Source organism: Saccopteryx leptura, chromosome 6 (assembly GCF_036850995.1).
Source record: "Saccopteryx leptura isolate mSacLep1 chromosome 6, mSacLep1_pri_phased_curated, whole genome shotgun sequence".
Classification (NCBI taxonomy): domain Eukaryota; kingdom Metazoa; phylum Chordata; class Mammalia; order Chiroptera; family Emballonuridae; genus Saccopteryx; species Saccopteryx leptura.
Window position 1 is genome coordinate 52938157 of NC_089508.1, and position 13446 is coordinate 52951602.

General features: G+C 50.3%; 1 protein-coding gene and 1 pseudogene across 4 annotated transcripts in view; one reads left to right on the plus strand and one right to left on the minus strand.

Annotated features, from left to right (window-relative positions):
• The window catches only part of MEGF11 (multiple EGF like domains 11), a 406952-nt gene that overhangs the window by 161312 nt on the left and 232194 nt on the right, over positions 1 to 13446 (plus strand). The gene's annotated exons all lie outside the window — the stretch shown is intronic.
• Positions 1148 to 1660, minus strand: LOC136376229 (eukaryotic translation initiation factor 4E pseudogene; annotated as a pseudogene).

Sequence of the window (13446 nt, forward strand, 5' to 3'; positions counted from 1 at the left end):
TGCCATCACCAGAAACAGTGCTGATGCTGTCTCTTGGGTCACCAACACCTGGTGCTGAGCTTTGCTGCCTAGAACAACATCCATTCTTCTATCTGACCATCCATTCATCAACATTTATTAGATGGCTATGCCTTGAGGCACCGCAGAGTCCTGGGGACAGACAGATGAATAAAAAGCACTTGGTCTAGAAGGAAAAATGTGGGTTTTAAAATATTTTGCCGTGCACATTTTATTTACAGTTTTGAACACTGTTTTCATATGAACGCGGCTGCTTTTCTACTTGAGCCATTTTTTAACCAAAGCAAAATAACCTAAGCATTACAAAGCATTAAAATGCAGCATAAAGATACAAAAACAGACATACTAATTCTAATTAGGAATGTGATTATGATGTTCCATTTTTTATAACCCACAATTATGTTTAGGAAATCACACAAGCATAGATCACAGATTTGAATGACAGGCATAAATTTGTAGCAAAGCTTTGTAGTTTCAAAAGAGACCAAAAAAATTACCAAAGAATGCGCAAAATTAATGTTTATTTCACCTTCGTGTCATATTCCTGGATCCTTCACCAATGTTACATGAGAAAAAAAAACAAAAGCAGAAAAAGTGAAATCAGAATCACTAATGTTATCAAGCAGGGAAACAAATTAAAGTCTAGCAGCCATCAGCAAGAGTACAGCAAAGACAATGCTGTAAAAAGAAACAAGGAAAATTGCTAGAAAACTGTATGCATCGTGTCTTTTCACACCAGCAAAATATGCTCCTGCATACAATGGAACACGAACAGAATTCCTTTCCTGTGAGTATAGAAATGTAAGTTCTTTTTTAACAGTGTGGATAGGTAAAATGTGTTTGTAACGGTAATTCTAAGCTATTACAGGGTGGACCAAGAATACATTTGTGGATTCTGGGGACAATGTTTACTGTAATTCTTTGATTGGGTAAGTGGACACTCTAGATTAAAAAAAAAAGCACATGTAAGTACAAGACAAAGACAAGTGAGACTTCTCTTATGTCTTAGCAACATTTGGATGGAAATCAAATTTAAATGCAGGCCACTCTGCTTTTGAAGAGGCTTTGGTTTAGCTCCCAAATCTTGATTGCTTGACAGAGTCCCATAGGAGAATACTCAGGTGTCTTCTCAAACAACAAACTTATCTTTACTGGTGGAGCTGTTCTTAGTATCTGTGTCTGCATGGGACTGATAACCAATCACTCCCTTTGGAGGAAGTCCTAACCTTTCCTGTATACCCTCCTTACTGTCTCTAGCCAAAAGCGACTTCTGCTGTTTGTTCAGTGTAATTAACCATCATCATCCTCATTTGTTTTTCTCATCTTCCCACATAGGCTAAATACCATCCTTAAAAAGCGAGTAGTCACAGCCAGGCATTAGATTGCTAGACAACTGTATATGGTTGTACTGAGCCCAAAAGTCTTCAACAGTATCAAACTTAGAGATCAGCCAAAGATTTGCTTGCCAAGTTTTTTTTTTTTTACCATTTCTGAAAAACTAGAGTGCCCATCTGTTCTGTAAAGGATGTTTAACATAGTGTTCCGGATTAGCAACCTCCTGGTTAGATTCTGTTTTCCTCTGTAGGCGGTGGGGGGGGGGGGGGTTAGGACAAGTGGTGGTTTCTAGCACCACAGTTGCCATCTTCGATCGATCCAAAATGTGGGGCTTCTTAAACTTTTTAAACATTACAGCACAGTATAGTAAGCACACTTTAAACAAGAGGGGAAGGAATGGCTGCCTGGCTTCCCTGACAGGTCCTTGCTGAGTCACCGGAGTTAATACAGCCACCATGATGTGGCCACCAGCCGCGTGGGCTAGCACACTGATGTCGGATGTATGCAGTGACTGAGCTGCAGCTGGTCCACACCGACCAGACTCATGAAGTACTGATGCTTAACCCTGATGCCAAGGAGCTCATTGTCAATGAGAAGCACAACTACCAGAGATTTGCTCTTGTCCTCTGGTTAGTGCTTTGCAGGCCTTCAATAAATAACAAGTAAATTATGGTCCAGGTCCCCCCCCCCCCCCCCCCCCCCCGCCAAAGATCAGTGGGTTCTCTGCACAGCGCTTCTGTCAGCACCTATTTCAGACTCTTCCTGTTTCACTCTAGAGGACCACCTGTTTGGGAGCCATGTGGCGGTGGTTCAGTGTGCTCTGCACCCACAGCCTCTGGGTCCCTCTGTCAGTCTGCCCCACTGGTGCGATGCTGCCTCACCTGTCCATCAAAAGTGAGTTCCCGCCCTGGCCGGTTGGCTCAGCGGTAGAGCGTCGGCCTAGCGTGCGGAGGACCCGGGTTCGATTCCCGGCCAGGGTACACAGGAGAAGCGCCCATTTGCTTCTCCACCCCTCCGCTGCGCTTTCCTCTCTGTCTCTCTCTTCCCCTCCCGCAGCCAAGGCTCCATTGGAGCAAAGATGGCCCGGGCGCTGGGGATGGCTCTGTGGCCTCTGCCTCAGGCGCTGGAGTGGCTCTGGTCGCAACATGGCGACGCCCAGGATGGGCAGAGCATCGCCCCCTGGTGGGCAGAGCGTCACCCCTGGTGGGCGTGCCGGGTGGATCCCGGTCGGGCGCATGCGGGAGTCTGTCTGACTGTCTCTCCCTGTTTCCAGCTTCAGAAAAATGAAAAAAAAAAAAAAAAAAAAAAAAAAGTGAGTTCCCAAAGCAGGGGAATCATGTGATTTCCAGAGCCAGGCACCTAGTGCTGAGTAATTATTGATCAACTGAGTGAAGGAATGAATGAATGAAATAGACTCATACCCCAAAGACAGGGAGATCTTGTAGGGAGATGTCACTTGTAGGGAGATGTCACTAACTCCGGGGAACTAACTGCAGGGCAGGGGAATCAAAGAAGATTCCTTGAAGGAGGTTAGTTTTGAGCTGAGTCTGAATGGTGAAGTAGGAACTTGTGAGGACAAGACAGGGACAGTGGCGAAGACAGAGCACCAGTGTGAAGGTCCCTCCTTCCCCGTGTGACCCTGAACATGTTATTCCATCTCGCTCTCTACCTTGGTTTTCTCATCGGTAAAATAAGATGGGGCTGCATTGAGTACCTACCCCTGTGGGTTGTCATGAGTTACCACTGAAAGCGTTTGGTACAGGGTGTGGCACATAGTAAGAACTCTGTAACTGTTAGCCAGTGCTGTTTGTATTATTTCTGTGAGGGAGGGCATATTCTGGCAGAAGGGACGGCGTGAGCATAGAGAACAGGCAGGATCAGGACCCCGCCAGGAGGCCGTGATGGCCGGAGCACAGGAAGAACAGGGGGAGAAAGTGGCGAGGAGAAGGGGCTAGGGCTGGACCCTCAGCACCACACTAAGGAGCCACCACACTAATGACAATCCCATGAGGTCACTGAAGGGTTTCAGCAGCCAGCGACAGGATTGCAGTGGTGTCAGGGAGCCGTTGCTCTGGGGGCAGCAGCATGGAGGACCGTGAAGGGCTGGAGGACAGTTAGGAAGTGCGTGCAGGGACGGGTGAGCCATGGACATCTGTGCTTAGGCGTTTTGGTCACGGGTGAGAGGAGCCCTGGGGTCGGTCTGCCTGCAATTGCTGGCCAAGCCCTAAATTTCCAGGCCAGGCCTTTTCCCCACCTGCAGAGAGTGCCAGCAGGGTCCTGGGTGCTGACACAGCTGTAGAGGAATCTAGGCGCTGCTGCTTAATTACCAGCTGCAGCTGTAATTAAACCTCTGCTATCCGGACGGGGCAGCCTCTGAGGAGAAGCCTTTATGAGTGTCAGGGCAGTCAGGCATTATGTAAGTCCCTTTGCTGACTGTCCCGGGCCAGGAAAAGCCTGCGAAGGAGCTGACCTGTTCACAGCGTAACTCTCTGTTTCTTCTCTTCTTCTTTTTCAAAAATCTATTGACTGATTTGGGAGGGGCGGGGAGAGAGAGAGAAACATCAATCTGTTCCTGTGTGTGCCCTGACCGGGGATTGAACCGCAACCCTGTGTATCGGGATGACACTCTAACCAACGGAGTTATCCAGCCAGTCCAACTTCGCATTTCTTTATGGAAACTTTCCAAAAGCTTTCTGTCTTCTGAATTCCCGCACTATCTGTATAATACCTCCTCCGATTTCTGGTCTTTGTTGGATGTTCACTGCTTCTCTGATGTTCTCACTGTGTGGCGAGCTCCACATGGTCCGGCCCCAGCCAACTCTGTGACCCTCTCCTTCCAGCCGTCCTCTCCCATGCGGGTCTCCTTCCCTTTCTGCACGTGCCCCCCCCCCCCCAGCACACAGGAAGCCCTATGGCTCAGTCCCTTATTTCACCCAGTCTCTCTCTCTCTTTTTTTTTTGTATTTTTCCGAAGCTGGAAAAGGGAAGGCAGTCAGACAGACTCCCGCATGCACCCGACCGGGATCCACCTGGCACGCCCACCAGGGGGCGATGCACTGCCCATCCGGGGCGTCGCTCTGTCGCTACCAGAGCCACTCTAGCGCCTGGGGCAGAGGCCAAGGAGCCATCCCCAGCGCCCGGGCCATCTTTTGCTCCAATGGAGCCTTGGCTGCGGAAGGGGAAGAGAGAGACAGAGAGGAAGGAGAGGGGGAGGGGTGGAGAAGCAGATGGGCGCTTCTCCTGTGTGCCCTGGCCAGGAATCAAACCTGGGACTTACGCATGCCAGGCCGACGCTCTACCACTGAGCCAAATGGCCAGGGCCTCACCCAGTCTCTTTGAAATAGCAGTTTCCTCCAGGACATCTTGGTTTATCCCCTTATTCTATATGGTTGTGTTTTTTTTTAAACTAGCACTATGACTGCCTGACATAAAGACATAGAATATATGGGTTTTTATTTTCTGTTGAAATTTCCCAATTAGAAGATATGCTTAATAGGAAAAAAAGGACTTTTGATTGGTTCTAGCTGACATTTCTACTCCTAGAATGGTATCCGGCATATAGTAGGTGTTCAACAAATGACGAACGAATTAACTGTAAGCTCCTAGGGCCAAGAGCACCCTTTTGAAAACATATATGGTCTCCAGTGGCTCACACTGCAGATTAGTGGCTCAGAAAATACTGAGATACCACAGTCTGTTCTAGTTCTTCTGCCTTGTTCCCTCCCATGTTTTTTGGACATTTCCCTCCACGAGCCCCACTGCCGCTCACTCAAATGCTGTACCCTGGCTTCTTCCTGCTGAGACATCCTTCTGCGTCTGGCTTTCTCTAGGGTCCCCCTGCAGCTGGTGGATCCTCTACACCGCACCCAGCCACCTGAGTTCTCTCTTCTCCTCACTGTGCGACTTCATACAGGCTGCCCCTGCTTCCTGGAACCCCTGGTCCCACTCTCCTAACTACTGTCTAGTGGCCCTTGGAGACTCATAGCAAAGCTGCCTGGTCTCTGGGAAGCCCCCCCCCCCCACCAGACACTTCCCTCTTCTCTTCCTAGTCCTGACCGTTGCCCCTTTCTCCCCCATCACCTTTACAATTGTCAGCATCTTGATTCTCTCCCCCCCGGGACACTGAGTCCTTGACAGCCCAGGCTGCAGGGCACTATTTCTAGCATCCAGCACAGGTCCCAGCCAGGACACATGCTTTGTGCAGCCTGGCTCACCAGAAAGACATGTGGGCTGGCTTTTCTTGGTGGCCTCAAAGGACACCCAAAGAAGTGGTCTCTGGGCAGGCCCTGAGACCCCAGAGTGGAAGGTAGCCTGCCTCAGATAGGTCCACTACTCTCCCCTGTCCCCTGAGTTCCCAGAGCCCCTCCCAGTTCTGATGTCTGCACCCCATGTTACATGTGTGTGAAGAGTCTGGGGACCCTGCTTTGTGGCTCTGCGGGGACTGCAACCACTGTCCCGGAACCCAGGAGGCCGGTCCCCTGGGCTGGAGCTGAGCCGAGGCAGTGAGATCCCCGTGCATTGCCCCTGGTTTGTCGAGCTCCTCCTTCCCTCCTGGCTCCTGGCCTGCGTAGCAGAGAGGTTTTGAAAAGTGTCAATTAATGGGCTTTTGCAGATGATGGCCACTCTGGTCGCCAAATCTGCTCTAATGCTTACTCTTTGACTAAGGGAAGCTGAGTGGCTTCAGGGAGGGTGAAAATGATGACTCAGAGCCTTCTCTGCCTCCCAATGGCCACTTCAGTGTTCTTATCTTTGAAGAATTCTGATCAGCTGCCCAGTGAGGGGGTGGGGACTGGTTGGGGCAGTTGGACACCCCCCACACCATGCTGGCCGGTCATTGGCTAAGGTTCATGAAGGGCCTGAGAGCCAGGTCCCCTCATCTTGTTACAGATGCACATCCCACCATCCCTACCTTGTCTACGCCTGGGGGTAAGAATGGAAATATTTAATTACTATAGGTCTGGCACTCCTAACAGCAGGTTAGAACAGAATAGGACCCTGGAGGCCTTTTGTGGAGTTAGGGGCTAACCCTGTAGGTGCTGGGAGAGGAGCAGAGGTGGTGATCATCTACCAGCTAGAACAGAAGTATTTTAATATTTTAACATTGAATAATACCCTTCTCCCCAGTCTGAGTCTTGGCCTGACCTGGAGCACCTGAGTCTCATTTAACCTGTGATCTAACTGGAGCTCTGAGGAAAGGGCATGTCAGCTTGAACATCTGGCTGTGTGTGTGTGTGAGAGTGTGCATGTGTGGACACTGCTCCCAGCACACGAGTAGGGTGTCTGCAGCATGCTGTGCCAGACAATGTGAAGGTCAAAAGCATAAACCCTGAGCCAGACTGTTGTCTACTGCCTGTGCGGCTATGGGCAAATGACTTAGCTTCTCTGTGCCTCAGCTGGAAAATGGGGTAGTAATGATACTGTCCTCGTGGGGTTGTTGGGAGGATTAAATAAATGAGAGTATGTAAACCAAGCACATGGTAAGTACCAGCTTTGTTATTACATACAGACAGATCTACACATGCCTGTGAGATTTTACTGAGTGAACAGTGTCCCTCTTACGGGTTGTGTGTGCACATGTGTGTTCTCTGTGTGTGTACTTGCTGTATGAGTGTGTTGCATGTCTGCCCATGAAAAGGACTACCATAACCTATGTGCCGAGTGTAAATCTTCCTGTGTGTGCTTAGTTTGTGTGTTTACATCTCCCTCGGTTCTCCTGAGTTCCCTTCCCCATCATCCTTTCCTACTTCTCTTTCTTCTTCTCTCTTTCAAACAGCCAGAGGTACCAAATTGTCACCCAGGGAGCCAGAATCGCGTCTTTGCTCTGGATGGGGTGGGAAGGGGGAGCCAATGACACCATCAATCTCATTCTCCAGATGAAGGCAGACCTGGAACCAAGGGCAGAACCCAGGAGGCCTCCTCCCGCCCCTAGCCAGGCAGAGAACTGCCCCTCTGCGGGCTTCACCCTGGGCTGAGCTGGAAAGGAAGAAAAGGGGAAGTCCCAAATCCGGGAGCCAGAGGTGCCCCAACTTTAAGGCAGCTCCCATCACCCCCATCTCTTTGGTGTGGCCAGGCAGAGGGACCAAGGCCTTGGCCTCTGTTCTTCTGCAAGGTTCTCCCCCCACCCCCTCAAACAAGCTGCGGAGGCCTGATAGTAAATCAGCAGCCAGTGTGATTTAGAGGACTCTGTTTGTTTGCTCAGCTAAGCTTTTGGCAAGGTAAATGCATAAACTGCAGAAAATCTCTTTGAAACAGCCGCAGGGCTCAAATGCCCTTCAGTCCTCCATAAAGAGTTCTCAAAATTATATGGACTCGATTTGTATCTCTATTACATAAAACCATTTCAGTTCCTGCTCAGGGCTTTGAGAATGAAGTCACTGGACAGACCTTTTGTTGTCCCACCCGCCAGCGCATGGTAATTGAAGATTTCTCTTTACAAGTGTGTCAGGTGGAAAGAGCTCCTAATTTACTAAGTGGAGGGGCCTTTGTTAGGGAGACTGATGCTTTGTTCTGCCTGTCCCTTTTAATCTTGTTCTTGTACAATGGGCTTACATAAAGTACTACCAGCTGATTTGATTCTGGGGAGGCAAGAAAGACTTGCTTTTTCTCTTCTATCTGCCTCTCTCTTCCTCCTGGTCTGGCTTTCCCTTGCCTCTTCTGAGCTCCGATCCATATCCATGGGGCAGGCACAAGCCCCGGGACAAACTCTGAGGCTTCGTGGCAGCAGCTGCCCTTGTCCTTTTCTAATCAGAGCACACCCTCCCCCTTTTTAATTGCCTCTCTGCATGGAAACACCAGAGGCAAGATCCAGGTTAGCGGCTGCATTGTCTGTGGGCTGCTGGGTTTAAATCTAGCTGAGAGCTTCAGCCCCGAAGTCCAGTGCCATCTGGTGCCTGATGGGATGGTCTTGGTTGGAGGGGCTTCATGTTCCCGGGGCACTAAGTAGCATTTGTGGTCTGAGAGTCCTTGCCCACTCTGGCGTCTGGCTCTGAGGAGAAGGTTACTGAACCCTGGTTGAGAGGATTTGGGTCTGCCTCTAGCAGGGAGTCACCCTCTTGGGGCTAGAGGCCACCAGGGTGCTGTTGGACGTGAGCCCTGCCTTGGCTTTCAGAGAAGGAGTTGTCACCCTTGGCTCTCATCATGCTGTGCAGCTGGGTGCAGGACCCCACCTCTTTGGGCCTTAGCTTCCTCATCAGTAATGTCAGAAGACCTACCAACTCTGAACTCCTATGAAATGGGAGTTCCAATGACTATGGTACAGTGGTTGTTCTCATTTTGAGGCCAAGGGGCAAGTTAAGATGAGACCAATGATGTGGTTTAAAATGAAAACATACAATTGCAGTTCTTAATGAAATGAACCCAATAGACTCAGGCAATGTATTTGGCAAGGAATCCTGAAACAGAGTCATGGAGATCCTTGGAAATTCTGTTTGGTTTGTTTTAAGGTGGTGGACGAAAGGTTTGTAAACCTCCCAAGGGCAGGACCACTTGTTCCTGACCCATGTCCTTAAAGGGGCTGGCATATGTCTCAAGAGTTTTTTTGTTTGTTTGTTTTTAGTGAGAGAAGACACAGAGAGGTACAGGTAGATAGGGAGAGAGATGAGAAGCATCAATTCTTCGTTGCAGCACCTTAGTTGTTCACTGATTGCTTTCTCATATGTGCCTTGACCAGGGGGCTCTAGCAGGGCCAGTGACCCCATGCTCAAGCTGGTGACCTCGGGATTTCTAGCCTGGGTCCTTTGCATCCCAGGACAAAGCTCTATCCACGGCACTACCGCCTGGTCAGATCTGTAGTTTCTCCTAAAGACTTGACTCCTTGCCAGAGTGGGGAGAGGGAGGGGGAGCTGACTGACCACAGACACAGTAGAGGAGCTTTAGGCGCATCAAACCCATTTGGAACACATCCTAGATAACGACCTCCTTTGGAGGATACTTACCTTCCCAAAGAGAGGGACTGAGGGAGGGACTCACATTTTTGGTGGCAGGCCTTCACATATGTTATTTTATCACCAAGGCGACTTTCCAGGAACTCTTCTCTTTCTGCAAGGAAAACGGAGACGCAGAGTTGAATGCTTTGCCTAAGGGCTCACAGCTAGTAAGCAGTGGACAGGTTTCTAATGCACTGACTGATAAGGAAGCCAGGGCTGAGGAGTCCATCGGAACCTTAAGTTGAAAAGAATGGGTCCACCCCTGGCTGGGGATCTCCTTGTCATCAGTGCTAGGGCTATGTGCAGCAGACGTCCCAACTGGGCTGAGATGAGGAGCCTGGGCTGCCACCCTGCTTCGACCGGCCGAGTGACTCGCACATGTCCTTCCCCTCTTAGAGTTTCTCTTTCCTGCCCTGCGGGGAGTGCCAACCCTGTCCCAGAAGACAATATTATAGGGCTTTGTAGTCACCAGACCTTGCTGACCCCGACCTAGCCCACAGGCAGTAGATATACCATATTTCCCCATGTACAAGACATTCCCATGTATAAGACGCACCTGAATTTTGGGGCCCGAAATTTGAAAAAAACTGTATTACGTATTATTCATAAAATTCATATATAACTCCTAATCTGCGCAAAAAAGTGGGAAATGCAAGTAAAAAAAAATCTACAACCACTGTTTAAGACACACCCAGTTTTTAGACCCCAAGTTTTTTCAAAAAGGCTGCATCTTTTTGGGGGGGTTATTTTTCCAAAGTTAGAAGCAGGAAGGCAGTCAGACAGACTCCTACATGCGCCCGACCGGGATCCACCCGGCATTCACCAGGGAGTGATGCTCTGCCCATCTGGGGCTTTGCTCCATTGTGGCTGGAGTCATTCTAGCACCTGAGGCAGAGGCCATGGAACCATCCTCAGCACCCAGGCCAACTTTGCTCCAATGGAGCCTTAGCTGTAGGAGGGGAAGAGAGAGACAGAGAGAAAAGAGAGAGGAAAGGGTGGAGAAGCAGATGAACGCTTCTCCCATGTGCTCTGGCCGGGAATCCAACCCAAGACTTTCGCACACTGGGCCGATGCTCTACCTCTGAGCCCACTGGCCAGGGCCAAGGATGCATCTTCTACATGGGAAATACAGTAACAGCATTCCCCTCCGATCACCATCTTTAACCTCCTCATAGCTAACACTCAGATAGCTCATTTAATCCTCACAAAGCCCTGGGAAGTAGCTACTATTAATGTTCTCATTTTATAGATGAGGAAATGGAGACATGGGATGGTTACGTAACTTGCCCAAGGTCACCCAGCAACAAACAGTGCAGCAGGAAGTCCAATACAGGCACCTGGTGTCAGTTCTGTGCTCACGACCATTCTGTTACACCATGGCCCATGGGCTCAACTGCTGCCAGGCCCCTTTCGGAGGATTCTGAGCCTGATACTCTGGAGGTTGAGGGAGGGTGGAGTTCAGCTGATAGGGGCATTGGCTGTAGCTGCCTGTCAGACCTGGCCCCTTGTCCTGCTCAGTTTTCATTTCCTGCTGGGATGAACCCTGGCCTGGGGAACCCTGCTACTTATCCTACCTCATTTTCTTCTTCTGTGTTGTGGGGATGGAAAGAGTACTTCCTACTTAGGCTTGTGAGAATTAGGTAAGTAAATTTATGTAAAATGCCTGGAACAGTGCCTGGCACACAGTAAGTGCTTAATAAGCATCAGCCCTCATTATCCAATATGGCAGGGTAATGCAGAGAGAGCTTCCCTGCTAGGTCAAGGGCAGAAGTAAAGGAAGGAGACAAGGGTTGGGAGGTGGGGCACAGACTTCCCTTCCCCTGACTTCCTAAAGAAAATGTCTGAAACTGTCAGAAAAGAATAGCAAATAAATATCAGCAAGCTCAGGGTGTGTGTTACAGAATGAGGTGGTGCTGCTGAGTGTATAGATCAGCTTTGTAAATGGTCGGGCGCTGGGCACTGCTCTGCTTGCTCCAGGGGGCGCACAGATGGCAACGTTACCACCTAGAGAGCTACGACAGAAAGTCTTACATCATCAAGCCCCAAAGGTGTCCCAGAGGGAGACAATGGCTCAGAACCATACAGAGGGGTCCTCCACAGAGGGACTGGGACCCCACCAGCCAGTGACAGGAAATGCCTCTGCCCTCTGGTGCTCACTATGTCCCACTGAGGAGGTCAGCGCATTCCTCAATCAGAAGGTAGTCTTCAAGGTCTCTGTTAATAACTACAGCTCAAATGGTGAAAAGGATAAAATGTATCTGTCTCCATCCGTGCTGACACGAGCCTCTGTCAAAGACAGACAGTACAGGTTCAGAGGGTCACTTCCAGCCTAGAATTACAGGGTGTAGTCTGTGTGGGGAAGGGCCTGCCCTCCCCTAGGCAGAGAAATGGGGAGCTGACTTTTGGGTCGCTTCTCTGTCTGTGAAGGCAGACACCCCTCCTGAGTAGAAGAAGGCAAAGCTGGTATGCTCTGGCCACCTGTATTTACCTTGGAAGGAGCTTTCAGACACCGCCCTGACATGTGTACAAACCACGCATGGAGCAGCTCAGACACCTCCACTGTAGGTCTTAATTACCTGCTAAGAACAAGGGCAGGTTCTAAGATCTGGGAAGCTGCCTGTGGAAAGTGGTTCATTCTCCAGAGCAGGGCGCAGAGCAAGGGGAGCCATATGGCCCAGCGGTGGAACAGCTGTCTCTCGAGAAGGAGCAATTCGGGAGCTTCCACCATCTGGGTGAATTACGAGACTTGCAGTTTTCATGCATATGTTGCGGCAACCCTCCAGTATAGCAATCAAGGGGTGGAGGATGGGGAGAGACGGACTGTGCCTGTGCTCTGCCCTGGCCCACTGCACAGCCATCTATCCCGGAAACCCTGACTCAGCAGCCACCTCCTTGCCGGGCCGCCTGTCCAGGGCCTGCCTTTGAGGTCATGTGAGCTGATGCCCTGCCGGCACCCCTAGTATCCCTACCGCATCCCAGCCAGGTGGGCTTCCTACTTCCTCCAGAAAATATACATATCATTCCTTTAGCTGTGGCCGCCGCTTGCCTCTTTGGCAAGGCTGGGCAAATCTAGTCGAAGGGTGCTTAGTGGTTTGGGGCTGTTATATTTTCTCTGCTCTATGATCCGTGTTAGGTTAAAAGGGCCAGAGCTGCTTTTTCCCCCCCACTGAAGATAAGTCAACCTGGACAGGCTCTCTGTGGGGGAATTAAAGGTGATGAGGGACTTCTGGTTGGCTGGAATCTTTAATATCCTCCCCCCAAAGTGGCCCTCCCCTGTTCCCAGCTCTCCAGCTGGCTGGAATGATGAATGTATTCCAGAGTGTTCTCATTCCAAATGATAGCTCTTTCCTCTGCATGGGCTGCACACCCAGGCGAGTAGGAGGAGGACGGAGGGCCGCGGGTGCCAGCACCGTACGGGTGCTCCGTACGCACTTGCTGCTGGGTTGTGTTATTCCCAGGGCACAGATGATGACACAGAAGCACAGAGAGGTCAGGTCACTGTCCAGAGGTCCTGAGGCTAGGAACTGGAAGAGAGGATCCAAACTTAGCTCCGCCTGACACCAAAGCCAAGGCTGTTTCCTAGAGACTGGGCATGCTCTGGTTTCTCTTCAGATCGTATAAATCTTTCGCCTTTTGCTAGAGATTGGGCAGACCTGGACACAGGCAGATCTGCCAACATGGTATTAGCTGAGGGCGTGCTTTTAGGAAAATAGCATCATGAAAATTGCTATATGTCGGGGCCACTCAATAGCACTCCTCCTGACGAGCCAGGAATTTTCACGTTAAGAGAGATTGTGCTGGGGGATTTCCTGGTCTCCAGAAGGTCCCTGCTAAACTGCGAGTCTGTCGCCTGAGGAGGTGGCATGTTAATCTTCGTGCTCCCCAGGATGGAGAAAGGCTGGTGACTGACAGGGAGATGTGGGCAGCAGATAGCCGTGCCCTCTCCTGTTTAAAACCTGAGCTGAAGCCAGCTCTGCTCCCCATTTTGATCACCCTGTACCTCTTGTTAGGAGGATACCCCAACTTGAGTCTCCACAGTTGAGGGCTAACTGTTGATCTAAGTGAGTTGGCCTTAGGTTGATTGCCCAAGTATGTTGCCAGGACATCCCAGCAGGGAGGGAGCGTGGCCCGTGGCCCCTCCAGGCCCTCACTCTGTACCTTGTCGGGGA